The sequence below is a fragment of the Lactuca virosa genome, chromosome 4 (assembly GCF_052849685.1).
Source record: "Lactuca virosa cultivar CGN04683 chromosome 4, Lactuca_virosa_CGN04683_v6, whole genome shotgun sequence".
Lineage (NCBI taxonomy): Eukaryota > Viridiplantae > Streptophyta > Magnoliopsida > Asterales > Asteraceae > Lactuca > Lactuca virosa.
The window spans coordinates 64,896,940-64,913,546 of record NC_136429.1 but is presented as its reverse complement, the minus strand read 5'-3'; the positions used below and the strand labels follow the sequence as shown (position 1 = coordinate 64,913,546).

The 16,607-nt window shown below is 34.0% G+C and overlaps 1 long non-coding RNA gene across 1 annotated transcript; it reads left to right on the top strand.

The window, feature by feature from the left end:
• The first annotated feature begins 2,072 nt into the window (after positions 1–2,072).
• On the top strand, positions 2,073–6,463 carry LOC145106922 (uncharacterized). Its single transcript, XR_013707666.1, has 3 exons — positions 2,073–2,158; positions 6,208–6,283; positions 6,404–6,463. It is a non-coding gene; the product is annotated as an uncharacterized LOC145106922 (long non-coding RNA).
• Positions 6,464–16,607: the final 10,144 nt, after the last annotated feature.

The window sequence follows — 16,607 nt, the reverse complement described above, 5'->3', positions numbered from 1 at the left end:
TTCGGAGAAAGAGAAAGAGAGATCGAGAAGGAAAAAATGTCCGCCGATTTGGGTTGTTAGTGGCAAATAACACAGTAGGATTCAAAGAGATATTGAGAAGGGGAAGTAAAAAGTCGTTTGTGTTCCCCCATTTGTGTGTTGCTGATGACGACGATTAAGCCACAAGGGTCGCCGGAGAATTGACGCCCTTCCTTCCCCTCTTCCCTCTGTCTCTTCAACCTCTTCGAACCCCGGAGACGATTGCAATTGGACACAACATCTTGAATATCGGACAACACACCTGCGATGCGAGCCTTTCTTCCCTTCCTGTCGCCCTATTGCTGCCGTCGCTGGTGAGCCTTCACACTCTCTGCCCCTTTAACTTCCACCATCGCCAATTCCATCGAAGGCCAAGAGACCGCCTCGATTTCTCGTAAGCCCCAGGACTTGCAATCCCGATTCAGGGCTTGAAGAATGACTGCAAAAATCACGATTGGTAATTGCAATCATGAAGGGGGTGTGTGATTGGCGCCTCAACTACCGTGACAACCCACGACAATCATGGGTTCTGCGATCGAAATCCATAGAGATCTCAGGTCAATAGACGATGCCATTAGATCACACAAAGGTATATTTGTCTCCGACTACTCAAAACCTAAACCGATTGCACATACAGTCCACTTGCTTGGAATGGATTCCTCCTTCGCACCTTTTTCACTGATTCCCGATGTTCCGATTCGATTTTATTTTGATTTAACCTCTATAGAACAATAATTATGTTGTAAATATTTTTGATTTTTTTTTTGTTTGTCTCCAAAAATCGAATTCTAGAAAAAGGCCCAGATGATTAGGCTTTTGTTTTGAGTAATATTCTTGAAGAACCGAATGAAGAGAAGTCTACCACATATCTCATGCTTCTATGAAACAAATGGTGATGGTGATGAACAGAGTTTGGCTATGTCTTTGTTTTCCATATTTCATGCAGGTCCAACAAAAGAGCAAGAACATTTGTATTCAAATGTATTCATAAGATTAGATGTATATTCATTACAGATTGAAGTGTATTCATTAGTGATTAAATGTGTATTCAAATGTATTCATAAGATTAGATGTATATTCATTACTGACTGAAGTGTATTCATTAGTGATTAAATGTGTATTCAATGTTTTCTATTCAAAAGCAATCCATATTTAAATGTGTACATTCAGTTGTGTTTTATTCATTTATGAATATAACTTAATCCATCTATTCATTCAAGATTATTACCGGGTTCATATATGATTACAAATATATTTTATTCATGTATGATTACAAATATTCGGATAAAATGATTAACGCGTCAGTATTTTTTATGTTGTTGGTAAAAATAAACTTAAAAAAAAAAACGTTTTTTTTTTAAATTATGGTAAAAACATATTTTAAAATCATTTTATTGATTTTGTTAATTAAAAATAGATTATACAAATTCCTAATATTTGGGTAAAAAAATCTATTAATCATATTAAATCCCATGATTTTAGGAATTAATTAATTATCCATAATTAGTTACAGTGTAAAATTCTTTTTATGCCCTTATAAAATGATTGGTTCACAATTGTTCTCGCGTTCTCAACCTTTTAAGCGTTCTCATTTGATCATTTTCATATATATATATATATATATATATATATATATGTATATATATATATATAGATGAAGTAGCTGAAATAAAGGGAGATAAAGATCTTAAACATTAACATTTCACGAAAATATCAATAATGACAATTTTGTCCTTTACACGTGAAGACGTTTCATTACTCCATTGTATCCAAAATTTTGGGTTGTTACATAAAAGTTGAAAAAAAGCTGCTTTTATTGCATCTGAAAGCATCCAATAACATTTATATATCAATAAAATAGATGTAGTCATGTATAACTAAATTAGATGTAGTCATGTATAACTGTTTCAAAACAACATAAATGAGATACATACCCATGAGTATTAATATGAGGGTGAGAATTGGAAAAAGAAAGGAAGAAGAAGGGCTAAAACTAAAATCAGGTACAAATCAAATAATCATACCGTTCCATTATTCCTGAACCAAAATCAGTCGAGAAACCAAGCGGAAGAAAGCGTAAAACTATAGCAACCACGTAGAAATCGGCATCGATGAAGTTGAGCTTCCAATTCGATTCCAGGTAAGTTTGATCAAAGTTTTAATTATGTTTCGTTGTTTATGTGTTCGTTTCGATGAAGTTCGTAGGATAAAATCGATCCTATGACGATCGTTGACTGAAAACCATAGATGATAATGCTCTTGATAGCTTTTCAAAATAAATTTGTCTTTGCTATCGATATTGGATGAAATTGCAAGGAAAATTGCATTTACTATGAAGATATACATGTAAAATCGCCATTAGAGAAGAATTCCAAAATTGAAATGATTATAAAAGCTTTGAGATAGAGAATCAATGGCGGAAACAGTGCCATGATGAAGAAATCCACTGCTAATCGTTATCAATATGCTAAATGTTATCAATCTGAAAAGAATAACATTAAATAGGTAGAGTTAGTCGTATTTAAAGGAACTGGAGTTGTTCTAAATGCATATAATTGACTGATTGAGTCAATGCACTCGTATTTCGACCTAGAAATCGAGTGTAATCTACTAATCTCATAAACATTAGCCTAAAAATCAGTTAAATCTGTCTAAATGAGGTATATAATTGATTACGTAATTCATATATCCAAAATATTCCAGCCACAAAATCAAATTAGTTTCATAACGAATCCTTACTAATTACTATATTACGAAACATCAAAATCTAATATTTCCACCGGATTGAAACAACAATTTCTATTCAATCATCTTCATGTGGCATCTAATTAATCTTGGATCCCAAAAACCATTGTTGTTGAAAGTAAGTGGAAGTCTCCCTGGGTATATGACTAAGCGACCTCATCAACGCACCACCATAACCAAACCCAGCTTTACGTTCCATTTGTCTGTCAAACTCCATTGATGCCGGAAATAGCGAGTAGCTCAAGCAATCTTTGAATTCTTTAATAACCAACTCAAACTCCTTCAACGAATTCTTGCTCAGCCAATCAAAGAGTTTTGTGAATCTTGGGACTAAAAACAATCGAGCCATGATTCTATCTCTAACACGAGGATCACGTTCGATTAAACACAGCCCTTTGTAAACTTCTCCAACTACTTGTACATGATCGTATGCTTCTCTTGTTATTTCCACGAATCCGTGTATCATGTTGTCGCCTTCTAGTTTCATGATTTGTCCATCACCACGTTTCAGAAATAGCAAGTCTGCCATGATATCTCCTGCAATCTTCAAGTTTTGAACAATGTGTAATTAATAACAAGCACTCGAACCTTAGACAAAATCAATAACCCTAAAGATTTGACCATGGTTGTGTGGTTTAGAACTCAAGAACACGACCCCCAACATACACAGAACTGGGTTTTTTCAACAAGAATTGATCATGAAATCTGAAACTCTCTCAAAAGTGAGAGATCTTTGATTGAATCTTTAGGGTTTTTGAATCTTTTGAAGTCTCACAAACCCTAAAGATTGGATCATGCATGCATGATATGTCTGGGTTTCTTTGAAGATTTTGGAAAAGAAAGAACATCAACTGATCAAAAACCCTAAAAGATTTGATCACGTGGGTTCAAGTTTTCTTCAAATGTTGTAAAAGTTGTGTGGTTTAGAGCTGAAGAACACGACCATGAACAAAAAAAATTGAGTAAATTATCTTTTTTACTGAATATTTTGAATTCTCAAAAACCCTGAAGATTCGATCGATCATGCATGCATTCAGAACTCAGACAATTATTTTTAATTAAAATATGTTATCCAAGTTCTTAATTAGTTCAAGAACTGATAGAATTATCATATGAATTTTAAAATAAAGAACATTACCTGGGAAAAACAATCTTCTAGATGAAGAGAGAACTGAAATTGAAGTTGATCTTGAGTGAAATATAGATTGGTAATGGCTGGTTCAAACAAATAAATTTTGGATTCGAGAATTGTAATGATCAAGTAGTGTTTATATATCTAGTAAGGAAATGGAGACTTGGAGTTTCCCTTCTCATATTTTGAATTGTTTTCCGTACCTTTTCTTTAATTGTAAAATTTGTAATTTATAAAAAACCTTTTATTAATGTATTTCTTTTCGAGCAATTGGCTTGAAGACATTTTAGTTGTGTTTATTTGCAATATAAACCATAGTCGTTCTAATTACTTATGATCTCTAACAAAAGCATAGCTGTGTAGTAATCTAATGCAACGAGATATATAAAATTACCATCATTTATCTTAAAAAGGAAGAAAAAGTAAATATATAAAATATTTTATAAACTTTTATGACAAACAACCAAAACACAACTGAATCCACAATACTTAGATTAAAACATCATTTGGATTATTTTTGGAACAATGATGATTTTTATTAAAAACAACTACCAATTAAGAGCCTAGAAAATAAACAAACAAGAACCCCAAGATCATTTGATAATTTTTTTTTTCTTTTTCCAAAATGTATTTTAAGTTCCAAGCTACATGACAAATAGTAGATAATAGAATAGAAAAAAGAGAAATCAAATATCCTCATGCTTCGTGCATCAAATATTACGACGATATTTAATTTCTCTAGAAAATAAATAAATAAATAAGAAGCACAAAAAGTATACTCCAAATATTAAAATCTAATGTATATATACTTCCATTTTTATATTTTTACGAGTATATATACTTCTAATGTATATATACTTCCATTTTTATATTTTTACCTCGTCTAATCTCTTTACTATAAAACTTCTCATAATTAAAGACCGACCTGATAAACCTTTTTTATTCCATGTTACTAACCAATTTTTTTATAGCTATTATCTACAATATACTACCGAAAATAAAAATGAAAATAAATCAGAATCTTTTGCCTCATGTGCATACAATGCTCATAACTTAAGTACTTGAAGAATCATTTCTACAACAACAAAAAAAAAAATCACAAATCACAAATCACTAAAATTAATCAGCTTTTCTAAATCTAATTCAGTGTACAACCAAACACGCATAGTATACTACCTTCTTTGCATGCTCAAAGATTGCACAAACTCAAGTATTTTCAAAATAACATTAACCATCGTCGAGATTCAAGAATTCCGAAATTTAATCATAAAAATGGTATGTTGATATTTATTTATTTAATTAACTTTAAAAATTGACTTTAATGTCGTGACCATCAACCCAAAAATAATATGGATACTAAAATATCAACTTATAGATGTCATGAGCATTATCTTTCTAATATTTTGATATGTTGAACGTACAAGGGGAACGGAGGATCTATCAGATTATTCTAGAAGTTGATTGAATGTCTGATAATCCTGAAGGAGGAGAGAGTCGTTATCTCCCAACCCACTCAACCTACTGTCACATCAATTTTTCTCTTTCATTTTTCTTTATATTTTCCAATTCACAACATACGGAAACTTTATTTTTTTTAACCCACTCAACCTATTCAATTAAAAAAAATACAAAACAATAAATGTAAAATCTTAATTAGCAATAGAGTTACCGCTGGTACCTCCAAGATACCACTCCCTCTTCTCCAGGGTTGGGAGTGGTGGGTTGTTTAATTGGTTTCACTAACCCGCTTCATCCTCTCTCTCTACTTTCTCTCTCTCATTTTCTCTTGTATCATGTGTTTTAAGACTTGTACCTTAGTTGTTTTTTTATTTTTTTTTAATTGAATGAGTTGAGTGGGTTGAGAAAGATAGGATTTCTTGTGTTATGGGGTGAGAAAGATGAAAAAAAAAGAGAGACAAAAACTGATGTGACAATGGGTTGAGTGGGTTGGGAGGGAATGACTCCCTCCTCCCTGATGATGAATTTGAAGGTGGACAAAGAAGGGGGACACAATTTGGGAATGAATTCAGTCTTATGAATAATAACACACACATTCACCCACAAACACATATTTCACCTTTCAGAGCCATATTGTAACATATGGTGCTGCTAATGGAGCATATCATACTTCCTCTACAACCAGACGACCGGAAGTGATGGAATGAGCAACATAAACACAAACATGTTTTTGAAAATGCTTTATTATTATTATTATTATTATTATTATTATTATTATTATTATTATTATTATTATTATTATTATTATTATATTTTGCTTTTTTGATGGTGTGGCATGTGGGATTTCAACTTAGATTTGACGAATCTATTGAAGCTGATTCGGTGATAGGGGAGGCAACACATAAGCTTTCTAGGGGTATTCATGACAAGGTAACTTTGTTTTCAAAGTATAATGTTGTTATAGGACTGAAAGTGTAATGCTATAATGAATACTCTTGGGTGTTTTGATGAAGAAATTTGTTTGTGATGGGTAAGGCCATATGCTTACAGGGAATCTTAAATCAGATCGTAAGCTGGACACAATGCAACTGTTGCACAACATCAATGAACACTACAAGAAAATTTCAATTTAGCTATGGAAAAGTGCTACATAATCAAATTTCGTAGTTATTTTGCTAAAGAATATGCTACGAAATGATTTTCTGTAGATTTTTTGTTACGAAAATTTCTATGAAATAAAATTCCGTTGCAAACTTAGAACTAATTATGGAAAATTGTTACGAAATTGTAATCCATAGTTAGTCTACCATCGAATTTGCTACGAAATTAAAATGCATAGCTATTTTGCTACGGAAATTAGGGAAAATGACCATTGTGACACATTAAAGGTTTGTCGTTTGTCCGATTTGGTTACTAAAGTTATTTTTTTTTGCGCAATAGACCACTAAACTCGTATTTGACCTGTCAATTAAGCAATTTTTACCGATTTTAAAAGGTTTACCGGTTGTTTTGCATACGTGGATACATGATGTGTCAAAAACGCATATGTGTACATCCAACATGGACTACTAACGTGGTGAAGATGGTATATCGGTCCAACAACCCTATTAATTGAAACCCTGATTTGGACCACCTTCACTTCTTTGTTACCCATTTGTGCAAACTCAAATCAAGGACCTTCCTTTTCTTAATCCGACTGTTGTGTTCTTCAAGATTAATATCTTCTAGCTCATCCACTACAAGGAATCGGCTCCAAGTTACTCGTATCCATGTTCGACACAGTGTGACAAAATGTGATTGCGATGTTCCACCTAAGGAACGAACCAGTTGGAAACTCACTAACCCTGTGAGGCATTTTTGGAATTATAGAAACAGTATGGTAAGCACCGATCTAGCTCGATTCGTTAATGCAAGAATTTTTAGGGTTTCACCGTTAAAAACCTTTATATTTCGTAAAAAAACCCTAAATTTATATGTTGTTATTTTTATCTACTGATTTTGGTTTGAGGTCGTGATTTCTTCAGCATTTTTGATTTTGTTCTTTGATATCCTGAAAACATATGCATTATCGTGCGACTTGAAGGCTGCTAAAGTGATTTGGTGATTACATTTCATTTTTATCTTATTGTTTGAACTTGTCTTCATGTGGATTGCTTACAGACTAGGATGAAGAAATATGAGTATTTTGAATGGAAAGATGAAGAGAAACCACAGTTATTACATCTGAATAGAAACCGCTTATTAAATTGCCGACCTTTTTTTTTGTTGGTTCACCTCTTTCAGACTAGCGAGTCTTCTTTTCTGATTCATGGTTCTTTGGCTTGTAAAAATTGCATTTGTTACCATGGTTGGAAACTGGACGAAACTTGTTCTTTCCCTTCTCCACGTACATGCCTTTTTCTTCTTCCGTCGTCAGCAACACACTTCCTATCTGCTTTGCTAATGATTCTTGACTAACTAGCAAGTTTTCGAACTCCAGAAGAGATGTTGTGCAGGCCAGCCTTGGATTACATCCACGAAACTTCTGAACTCGGGTTTTAGGCCATGTATTATTATCCTTTTCTCTCTCAGTTCTCCTATTTGTGCCTGAGGATCAAGCTCACCAATTTCCTTGCATAGTGACTTAACTTTGTGGAAGTATTGTATGATAATAGACATTTACCTTTGAGATAGCGATAACAACTCATTTTTGAGAAGTTGAAGTTTCATGTCATTCTTTTTCGAGAACAATGCAAGAAATTATCCCATGCTTCCTTTGGAGTCTTTGCGTCCCTGATATGTTCAAGGATATATTCTTCAATTGTAGTCTTCAAAATGAACATTGCTTTTCCGGCTTTAGTCTTCCACTTCGTTAACACCCCATTGTTGTCTTCAACTTCTGGCTGGCTTGTCTTGGCTCCCTTCACTACTTCCCAGAGATCTTGACCCTGCATTTACGCCGTGATACATGTGGAAAACGGAAATGCAGGAAAATAGAAACTACCCACTAACATTTGTTTATCACTAAAAAGGAAAAAGTCAATAACTGACATACAAGCAAACATAGGATAAAAACAAAGTTAGAACAAACAAAAGCATGCATGTGACATGCATATATCCGTTGGTTATTAAGGCTAGAGGGAGTGGTAACATGCGGTAGCATGTGCTAAAATATTGTCACGTCATGTTTTTATAGACACGTAAGCATAATATGATGATATGGAGTGGTGATGTGGTTAAAAGGTAAATATTTTTTTTCTTAAATCAAATAAATTTTTATTTAAATATTTAAATAAAATAAATTATAAAAAAGGTACAAATAGTTAAAGCTGGAGTTACAAACATATAAAGATGAAGTAATCAAATGGGGACCACCTCCTTACTTTCTTCTTCCATTTCCTATCGCCAAGAAAATGACGAGCCAAAACTAGCGCATGCCTTAGCGAGCAAATAGGGAGTCATAGCGATTATTTAACGAAGGTTTAGCGAGGGGGAGTGGCCCTAAAGCAGGTGTTGGCGTGTTGCTACTTCAATAGGGTTTATACCGAAATTCAGCAATCAGATACAACTTCATCTGGGTTTTGCTTTGGAGTTAGAAATTTTTGACTTATAGAGTATCACGGTGAATCACAACCTCATCTAGACTCGATGCGTAAGTATTTTTTTATAATATTATTAGTATTCATTTATAATGAACAAGACATTAGTGCTTGACATTATTTATTCAAGTTTTATACATTTGTTCTTAATGATAGTAGTGGTTCAAGTGTTTTAGTGATTCAAGTGTAGTGTTTATGATGTGACTTTAGAGTACCGGTAATAAAAACTAGGTAATAAATCGATTGTATTAGTAGAAATGCTTCAGGCTACCAATGCTTTTCTGTCAAATGAATCTGATTAAACAGGTTTATGGTATTAGAGTTGTAAGAGTTATATTCATCCATGTTTAACTTATTCGAATTACTGATTCAAGTATTATATAAATGATTCAGTTTAAAAATGATTATGGTTTTAATGTTTTTAAAGAGATATTGCTTCATGTTCAAAGTTGGTAACGTTACATTTAATAACGACATTGATTCAACAAAAAAAACATTATATTTTTATAATATGCAACATAAATGATTATTCACGTCAAATTTTATTATATCTTGTCTTTAGCATTAATAGTCATTTAAATACTATATTTTTATATATTTGGTTCTAAAATGATTAAGAAGTATTTGTATTCTCGTTCATGATTTTGATAAATTTTATTCAATCTCGATCATTAGGTAAAAGGAGCGAACGCACTAAATTTGTTAACAACAAAGACATTTTGATCAAGATTGAAACTGAATCCAACTTATCAAAATGAGGTATAAACTAATGTTCTTCAATCAATATTTAATGTTTTACAATTATTTTTCTATAAATAATCTGTATATGAGGATGGTCCTTCAGGAAAAAAACCAGGACAAAGTTTACATCAGATACTTATTCTTGAAAGCGTCCAAGTGATGATGATGATTCCGTAGTAAATCCGTCACCAGACACTGTTACAATGCTGATACAAAAGATTGTGAAAAATCAAACTAGAATAGAAAATCCAGGAAACATGGAAGATTCATTAAGATGTTTGAACACCAGGTTCCCCCTCCTGAAGACATAACCAAACCATGACCATGCTGCACGAAGATAAAAGATGTGTACAATCTATTGGATTTGGATATGCTCTAACTATAATACAATCTATTTGATGATATGTAAGTGCTTACATATTGAGTTGGATCCGCTCTAACTACATAAAATCTATTTTGGATTCACACATATATGTAACACATAAAAAGTTTGAATTAATCCAGAAGATTTTCATTTTTTGAAAAGTAACAAAATGCATACACATCATCAAATAGATTGTATTATAGTTAGAGCGGATCCAAATCAAATAGATTGTACACATCTTATTTTATCTTCGTTCAACAAGGTCATGGTTTTGGTTATGTGTTCCTGAGGGAACCTGGTGTTCAAACATCTTAATGAATATTCCACATTTCCTGGATTTTCTATTCTAGCTTGCTTTTTCACAATCTTTTGTATAAACATTGTAATAGGTGTCAGGTGGAGGGTTTACAAAATCATCATCATCACTTGGACACTTTCAAGAATAAGTATCTGATGTAAACTTTTTCCTGCTTTTTTCTGAAGGACCATCCTAATATACAAATTATTTATAGAAAAATAATTGTAAAACATTAAATATTGATTGAAGAACATCAATTTATACCTCGTTTTGATATGTTGGATTCAATTTCAAGCTTGATCGCAATGTCATTGTCGTTAATGACTTTAGTGCGTTCGCTCTTTTTACCTGACGATTGAGATTGAATAAAATTTATCAAAATCACGAACGACAATAGAAAGACTTCTTAATAACTTTAGAACCAAATATATAAAAATAAATTATTTAAATGATTATTAATGCTAAATTAAACACAAAATATAATAAAATTTGACGTGAATACTGAACTGAATCATTTATGTTGCAGATTATAAAAATATAATGTTTTTTTGTTGAATCAATGTCATTATTAAATGTACCGTTAATCACTTTTTTACCAACTTTGAACATGAAGCAATATCTCGTTAAAACACTAAAACCGCAAGCAATTTTAAACGAAATCATTTATCCAATGCTTAAATCTGTAATTCGAATCAGTTAAACATGGATGAGTATAACTTTTACAACTCTAATACCATAAACCTGTTTACCCGGATTCATTTGACAAAAAAGCATTGGTCACCTGAAGCATTTCTACTAACATAATCACTTTGTTACCTTGTTTTTATTACCAGTACTCTAAAGTCACATCATAAACACTAAAAACACTTGAATCACTAAAACACTTAGAACCACTATTATCAATAAGAACAAATGTATAAAACTTGAATAAATAATGTCAATCACTTATGTCATGTTCATTATAAATGAATACTAATAAGATTATCAAAAAGTACTTACGTATCGAGTCTGGATGAGTTTGTGATTCACCGAGATACTCCATAAGTCAAAATTTTCTAACTCCAGAGCAAAACCCATATTAAGTTGTATCTGATTGCTGAATTTCATTATTAACCCTTCGGCCATACAACCTTTATATAGCTTTTCCGGCCATTCAATCTTTATAAAACCTTCACAACAACAAAATCCATAGTACAATATCTCCCATTTAATGGTATCCAATCTCCAATAGAAACCATTGATTCTTCTTTTCAATTTGCAATATGAATGCTTTTTTATGTGAAAATTATGGATGTGTCTACATACACAATACTGGGTTCAAATTGTAGAGGATTGTTGAAGTTTGGTATGGACCCTTCGAGTAGAAATTCAAGATCGTAGAGCATAATCTTGAATTTGGTCGTATCCGATATTCAGTAAAGCACGATTGAGTTTTCTTTTTCAATCTCTAATGAAGGCTTATTTTTTGGGCGAAAATTTGGGCGAGGAAGACATAAAGATGTGTGATATATTAAGGATAACAGAGAGATAAGTTTTGCAAAATGACTTATATATCCTTTTGTAGCGCCCTGTTCCGAATCGATTCCTAAATTCGGGGTTGTGGTCCAAAGATCGGTCGTCATAAGGCTTAACGCCTTTGGAAAGGTGAGATCTAGACCCATTTGGGTGCGAGTAATGTAATTGAGGTGATCAGGGTGTTCGATTTGTGTTTTGGAGCCTACGGGTATTTCGGTAAAGTGTCAGTTCGGGATTTTATGGAAATTGGATTTTGTTCGGAAGGTCTTAAGGCCAGTATCAGTTGATAGAAGTGTAGAGCTTCTCGTTACATTTTCGTGGATATAAGAATCTTCAAAAACAGATTTATAACAAAGAAGTTATGGGCTTCGGAAGATTGGTAAAATTAGGTTTTCACCAGGTACGCAGGGCGTACACGAGTATACGCATGACGTACTAGTAGAAGCGTATGTACGCGGGGCGTACATTGGCGTACGCTAGGCGTACTTAGCAAAATGGTCGAGATTATCCTTTGGAGTACGCATCGTGTTCAGGAAGTACATTGGGCGTACTCCAGTCAGTCCCAAACCCTATTTTAGGGTCTTGGACCCTATTTAAACTCCTTATCTCATCACCTAACCCTAATATCTTCAGCCTTCATCCCTCTAAACCCTAGAAACGAAACCTTAGCCCCCATTTGAGTGGTTTTTGATATCATGGGTGTTATTTCATGATTTTGGTGTTCATAGAAGAAAAAGGAGCTTCTTGGAGAAGTGTGGGATTGCTTGAGGCTTTTAGATCCAGGCTTGTTGCATCTTGATCTACATCTTGAAGGTATAAAGTTTCTACCTTGGTAATCTTATATGTTAGATCTAGTTCATGGAGTATTTTGTGCATTTTGGAGTCTTTGTGTTAAAAATGAGTTTTTGATCTACTCTAGAAGTAATGAGTGCTAGATCTTAGCTCCATTTAGTCCCTAGGTTCATAAAAATGCAGGCTTTATAGTGTATTTTGGTCCATGCAAGCATTAAGACCTTTTTAAAGTCCTTATTGAGCTTTTGAGTCCCTTTTTTCCATGAAAGCATGTAAAGTTGCCAACTTTATGTGATAAATAGTCTTATAGAATCAGATATGAGAGTTTGACACTTTTTCTTAACCATTTAAGGGCTTATTGGAGTGAAAAAGGGGTGTGAGGAGTACGTTGGGCGTACGTAAGTGTACACTCAGCGTAATGTTGAGTTTGTGCATAAAAGACTTGTACTCTGTTCTTTGAGGCCGTGTATGCGGGGCATACATCTTGAGTAGTTGGGCGTACTCCCCAGTTCAACATTATTGAGCCTTTTGAGTTTGGGCCTTGTTGGGCCATATTGGGCTTGGGTTGCCATTTTGGGCTTTTTGTGCAATTGGGTTGGGCCTTGGTTTTGGGCCAAGTAAGAAAAAGGTAAAATAGTCTTTTACCCTTTAGGGAGTTGGTTATGGAGTGGGCCTCATATTTTGAGCTATCGGGTTATTTATTGATTAAGATTGTATTTACTGATAGTTGGTGCGAGGTTATCCGGTTCAGCGGTTCGAGCAGTGATTTGATTATCGGCAGATTGAGGTGATTTTTCCTCACTGTACTTGCGGGTCGAAGGCACCAATGCCGACCCTTTGGATTCGATATCCTATTATGCATGCTATTGTACTGTAGTGATCTGTAGATCTGACCGATTGTCTGTTGACTAGTTATATGTTGATTGATAGTTGAGGTTTTACTGCTATGTGTATGAGCCAACAGACCGGGGGCATTCCAACCCGATGGTTGATTGGGTCCGAGGGTATTCCATCCCGAGGATGACTGGACCCGTTGTATATTGGCATTCCAACCCGATGGTTGATTAGGCATGGGGTATTCCAACCCGATGGTTGATTGAACCTGATATGATTGTATGATATATGGTGAGACTGGACTGCTTTGTGCATCAGTCAATAGGCCTAGGGTATTCCAATCCGATGGTTGATTGGGCCGACATGTTTGGTATTCCAACCCGATGGTTGATTGGACCAAACCACTTATGATACGAGGATATTTCATCCCGTGGATGACTGGGCCCACCGTAGACATGCCTAGTATTCCAGCCCAAGGCTGATTAGGCCAGGCATGAGTATTTAAGCATGTTTGTTGTATATGTTATATGTTTGTGTGGTTGTATTTTGGGGGAACTCACTAATCGTTGTGCTTACAGTTTCAGTTTATTGTTACAGGTGCTTCAGATGGTCGTGACAAGGTGAATGTGTGACCGTACACAACCTTGGGTTTACAACTAACTGGATTTTGGGAGACTCTGATTTTAAATAACATTTGAAAACAATGGTTTTGTTAATACTTCTAATAATAAAATGGTTGTTTTGAAAAGTTAAAATTTGTTGAATTGTTGGATGTTACACCTTTGTTGTTACGTATTTATCTTATTTCATCATTTTAGTGAAGGATAACTTTCATATATGCCTTTTCAATTGATAATCACTGATCTGGTGAGTTTAACTTCCATATATATGTTCCGACCTTCCTACAAATAATTCACTTCTTATTTGATCTAGAATATATATATATATATATATATATATATATATATATATATATATCCCTCGTTTTCTTGATGGGTCATTAACTTCTTATTTGGTTTAACTTTACACAATTCATCCCTGAAAGATGATTTTGTTGCGAAGTTAGTCTGTGTCATAACTTAAATGATCATAATACCTTTGTGTTTTTATTTTTCATTTATTGATGTTTTTTTTTGTTAATTTTAATTAAAAATAAAATAGAGTCCCACTGCACCGCCACTCCCCCCTTCATTTTCCCCACCCTATCCACCCTCTTCAATGTGTTACTGATCGGAGAGAACACACACACACACACTATTGATACATGAAAAACTGATCTTTTAGCAATCCGAGATTGAGAATTCCGAAGTCGGATATCTTTCAAAGTGGAGCTGATTTCAAAGTAAAGATCAGTTAGAGATGCATCGTTTGTTTCTTGTTATTTTAAGTCTGTAATGTAAATTAAATGTTCCTAGTACTATTTTGTTTTGTAGCTATTTTTTATAGTACAGTACATGGGACAAGATCAAAAGAAGTAGTTGCGACAGTCTGTTGATATGCAGATGTCTTCTAGTCCATGCACTTTATGAGATTTGTCTTTTTATCACTCTTTGTCCATTTAAGGAGTTGTAATCTTCATTCTATGTATGCACAAGTGCAACATTTACCTTTATCATCAATATCAAGAATGATTCAGTCAAATCATTCTCTTAAACATTCTTATTGTTCTTAAATATCTTTTCATTGTTCATACTTATTATTTAATATCTTTGAGCACTTTTTTGAACTTCTTATTTTCCGAGACAAGACCGGTTTACCAGATTTGATTGGGTCGTTATTATTAGTAGCAAACATTGATCTTAAGTTAACTTAATGTTTGAGTTTTCAAATCTTGTTCGCACATAGATCTTTGCTTTTGCAATTGGTATCAGAGCCTAAGTGGTTGTGCTTTGAATCCATAAGAACATATTATAGTTGATTGAAGATTACTCAGATCCAACTCATGTTACAACACATATCATGGAGTATGATGCTCCACCATATGGGTCTCCGAATCCTCAAATTATTCATGAAGTTGATTTCGAAAGCCTCTTCGGACGAATAGAAACTGCTCTTAATTTGGAATCTCAGTCAAGACCATCCTCATCGACCACTCCGGTTTCTGAAAATGTCTCTGGTCCGACCCCTACCTTTCCTCCATTTGATTTTGATGCATTTCAACCTTCTCAGGTTGAGGGGGAGAATAGTCGTCCAAACCTCGAATCAAATGTTGATGGATTTCAAGATGTAACAGATCAATTTGTTGAATTTGATCACATTCCGAACAACAACGAAGATGATGTCAACTTCTTTGACTTTCCAAACGAAGACGATGCTGACATATCTGGTTCATAAGTTCAGGGGGAGCAACACAACCCCATTTTTGATATCGGATCATCTGCCACACAAGAACTTACGAGATTACATATCTGGACAAAGGATCATCCTCCGAATCAAGTCATTGGAAATATTAACGTTGGAGTTCAAACTCGCTCTGTTGCCAACATTCGAAACGAGTGCCACTTCTCTTCATTCGTATCAATGGTTGAACCTAAATCCATCAAAGAAGCCTTAAGAACCATTTATTCCATCAATTAACTACCCCAAAAGGAAGTGTGGTATCGAAAAAGGATTACCAAGGTCATTGGATATGGTAATAAGGTTCAAAGTAAGTTTGATTTGGAGAGTCTTTTGCATATATATTTCATATCTCAGAACAGAGAATCCACTATCACCATCTCGGATGCAGACTTTCCTTCGATGAATCCCAATGAAATACTCACTTTAGTTGTTCATTTCTGAGATCGTCAAACCATTGAATCAAGCATTGGAGCCTACAACGCTGCAATCAGCTTCCTAAAGGACTACATTGCTGAATTTTATAGATCCGATGTTGAGTTTGCTCATCTCTTCGGAAAGTAAAATCACTTGACCAAGATCAACACTGAGCTTCCTGAAGCCTAGATCTTAGCAGAAGGACCAATTAAAGAACCAGAACTTGGTTACATCTACCTCAAGAAGAAGACCAATCAAAAGGCATTTTTCTGAGTGCTTGACAAACATTTTATTCCTACCAAGATTCTTCAAAAGTTCATTTCTAATGCTGCTAAGAGTGATGCTTCCGAACAAGTCAAAAAGAAATTCATTGAGCAT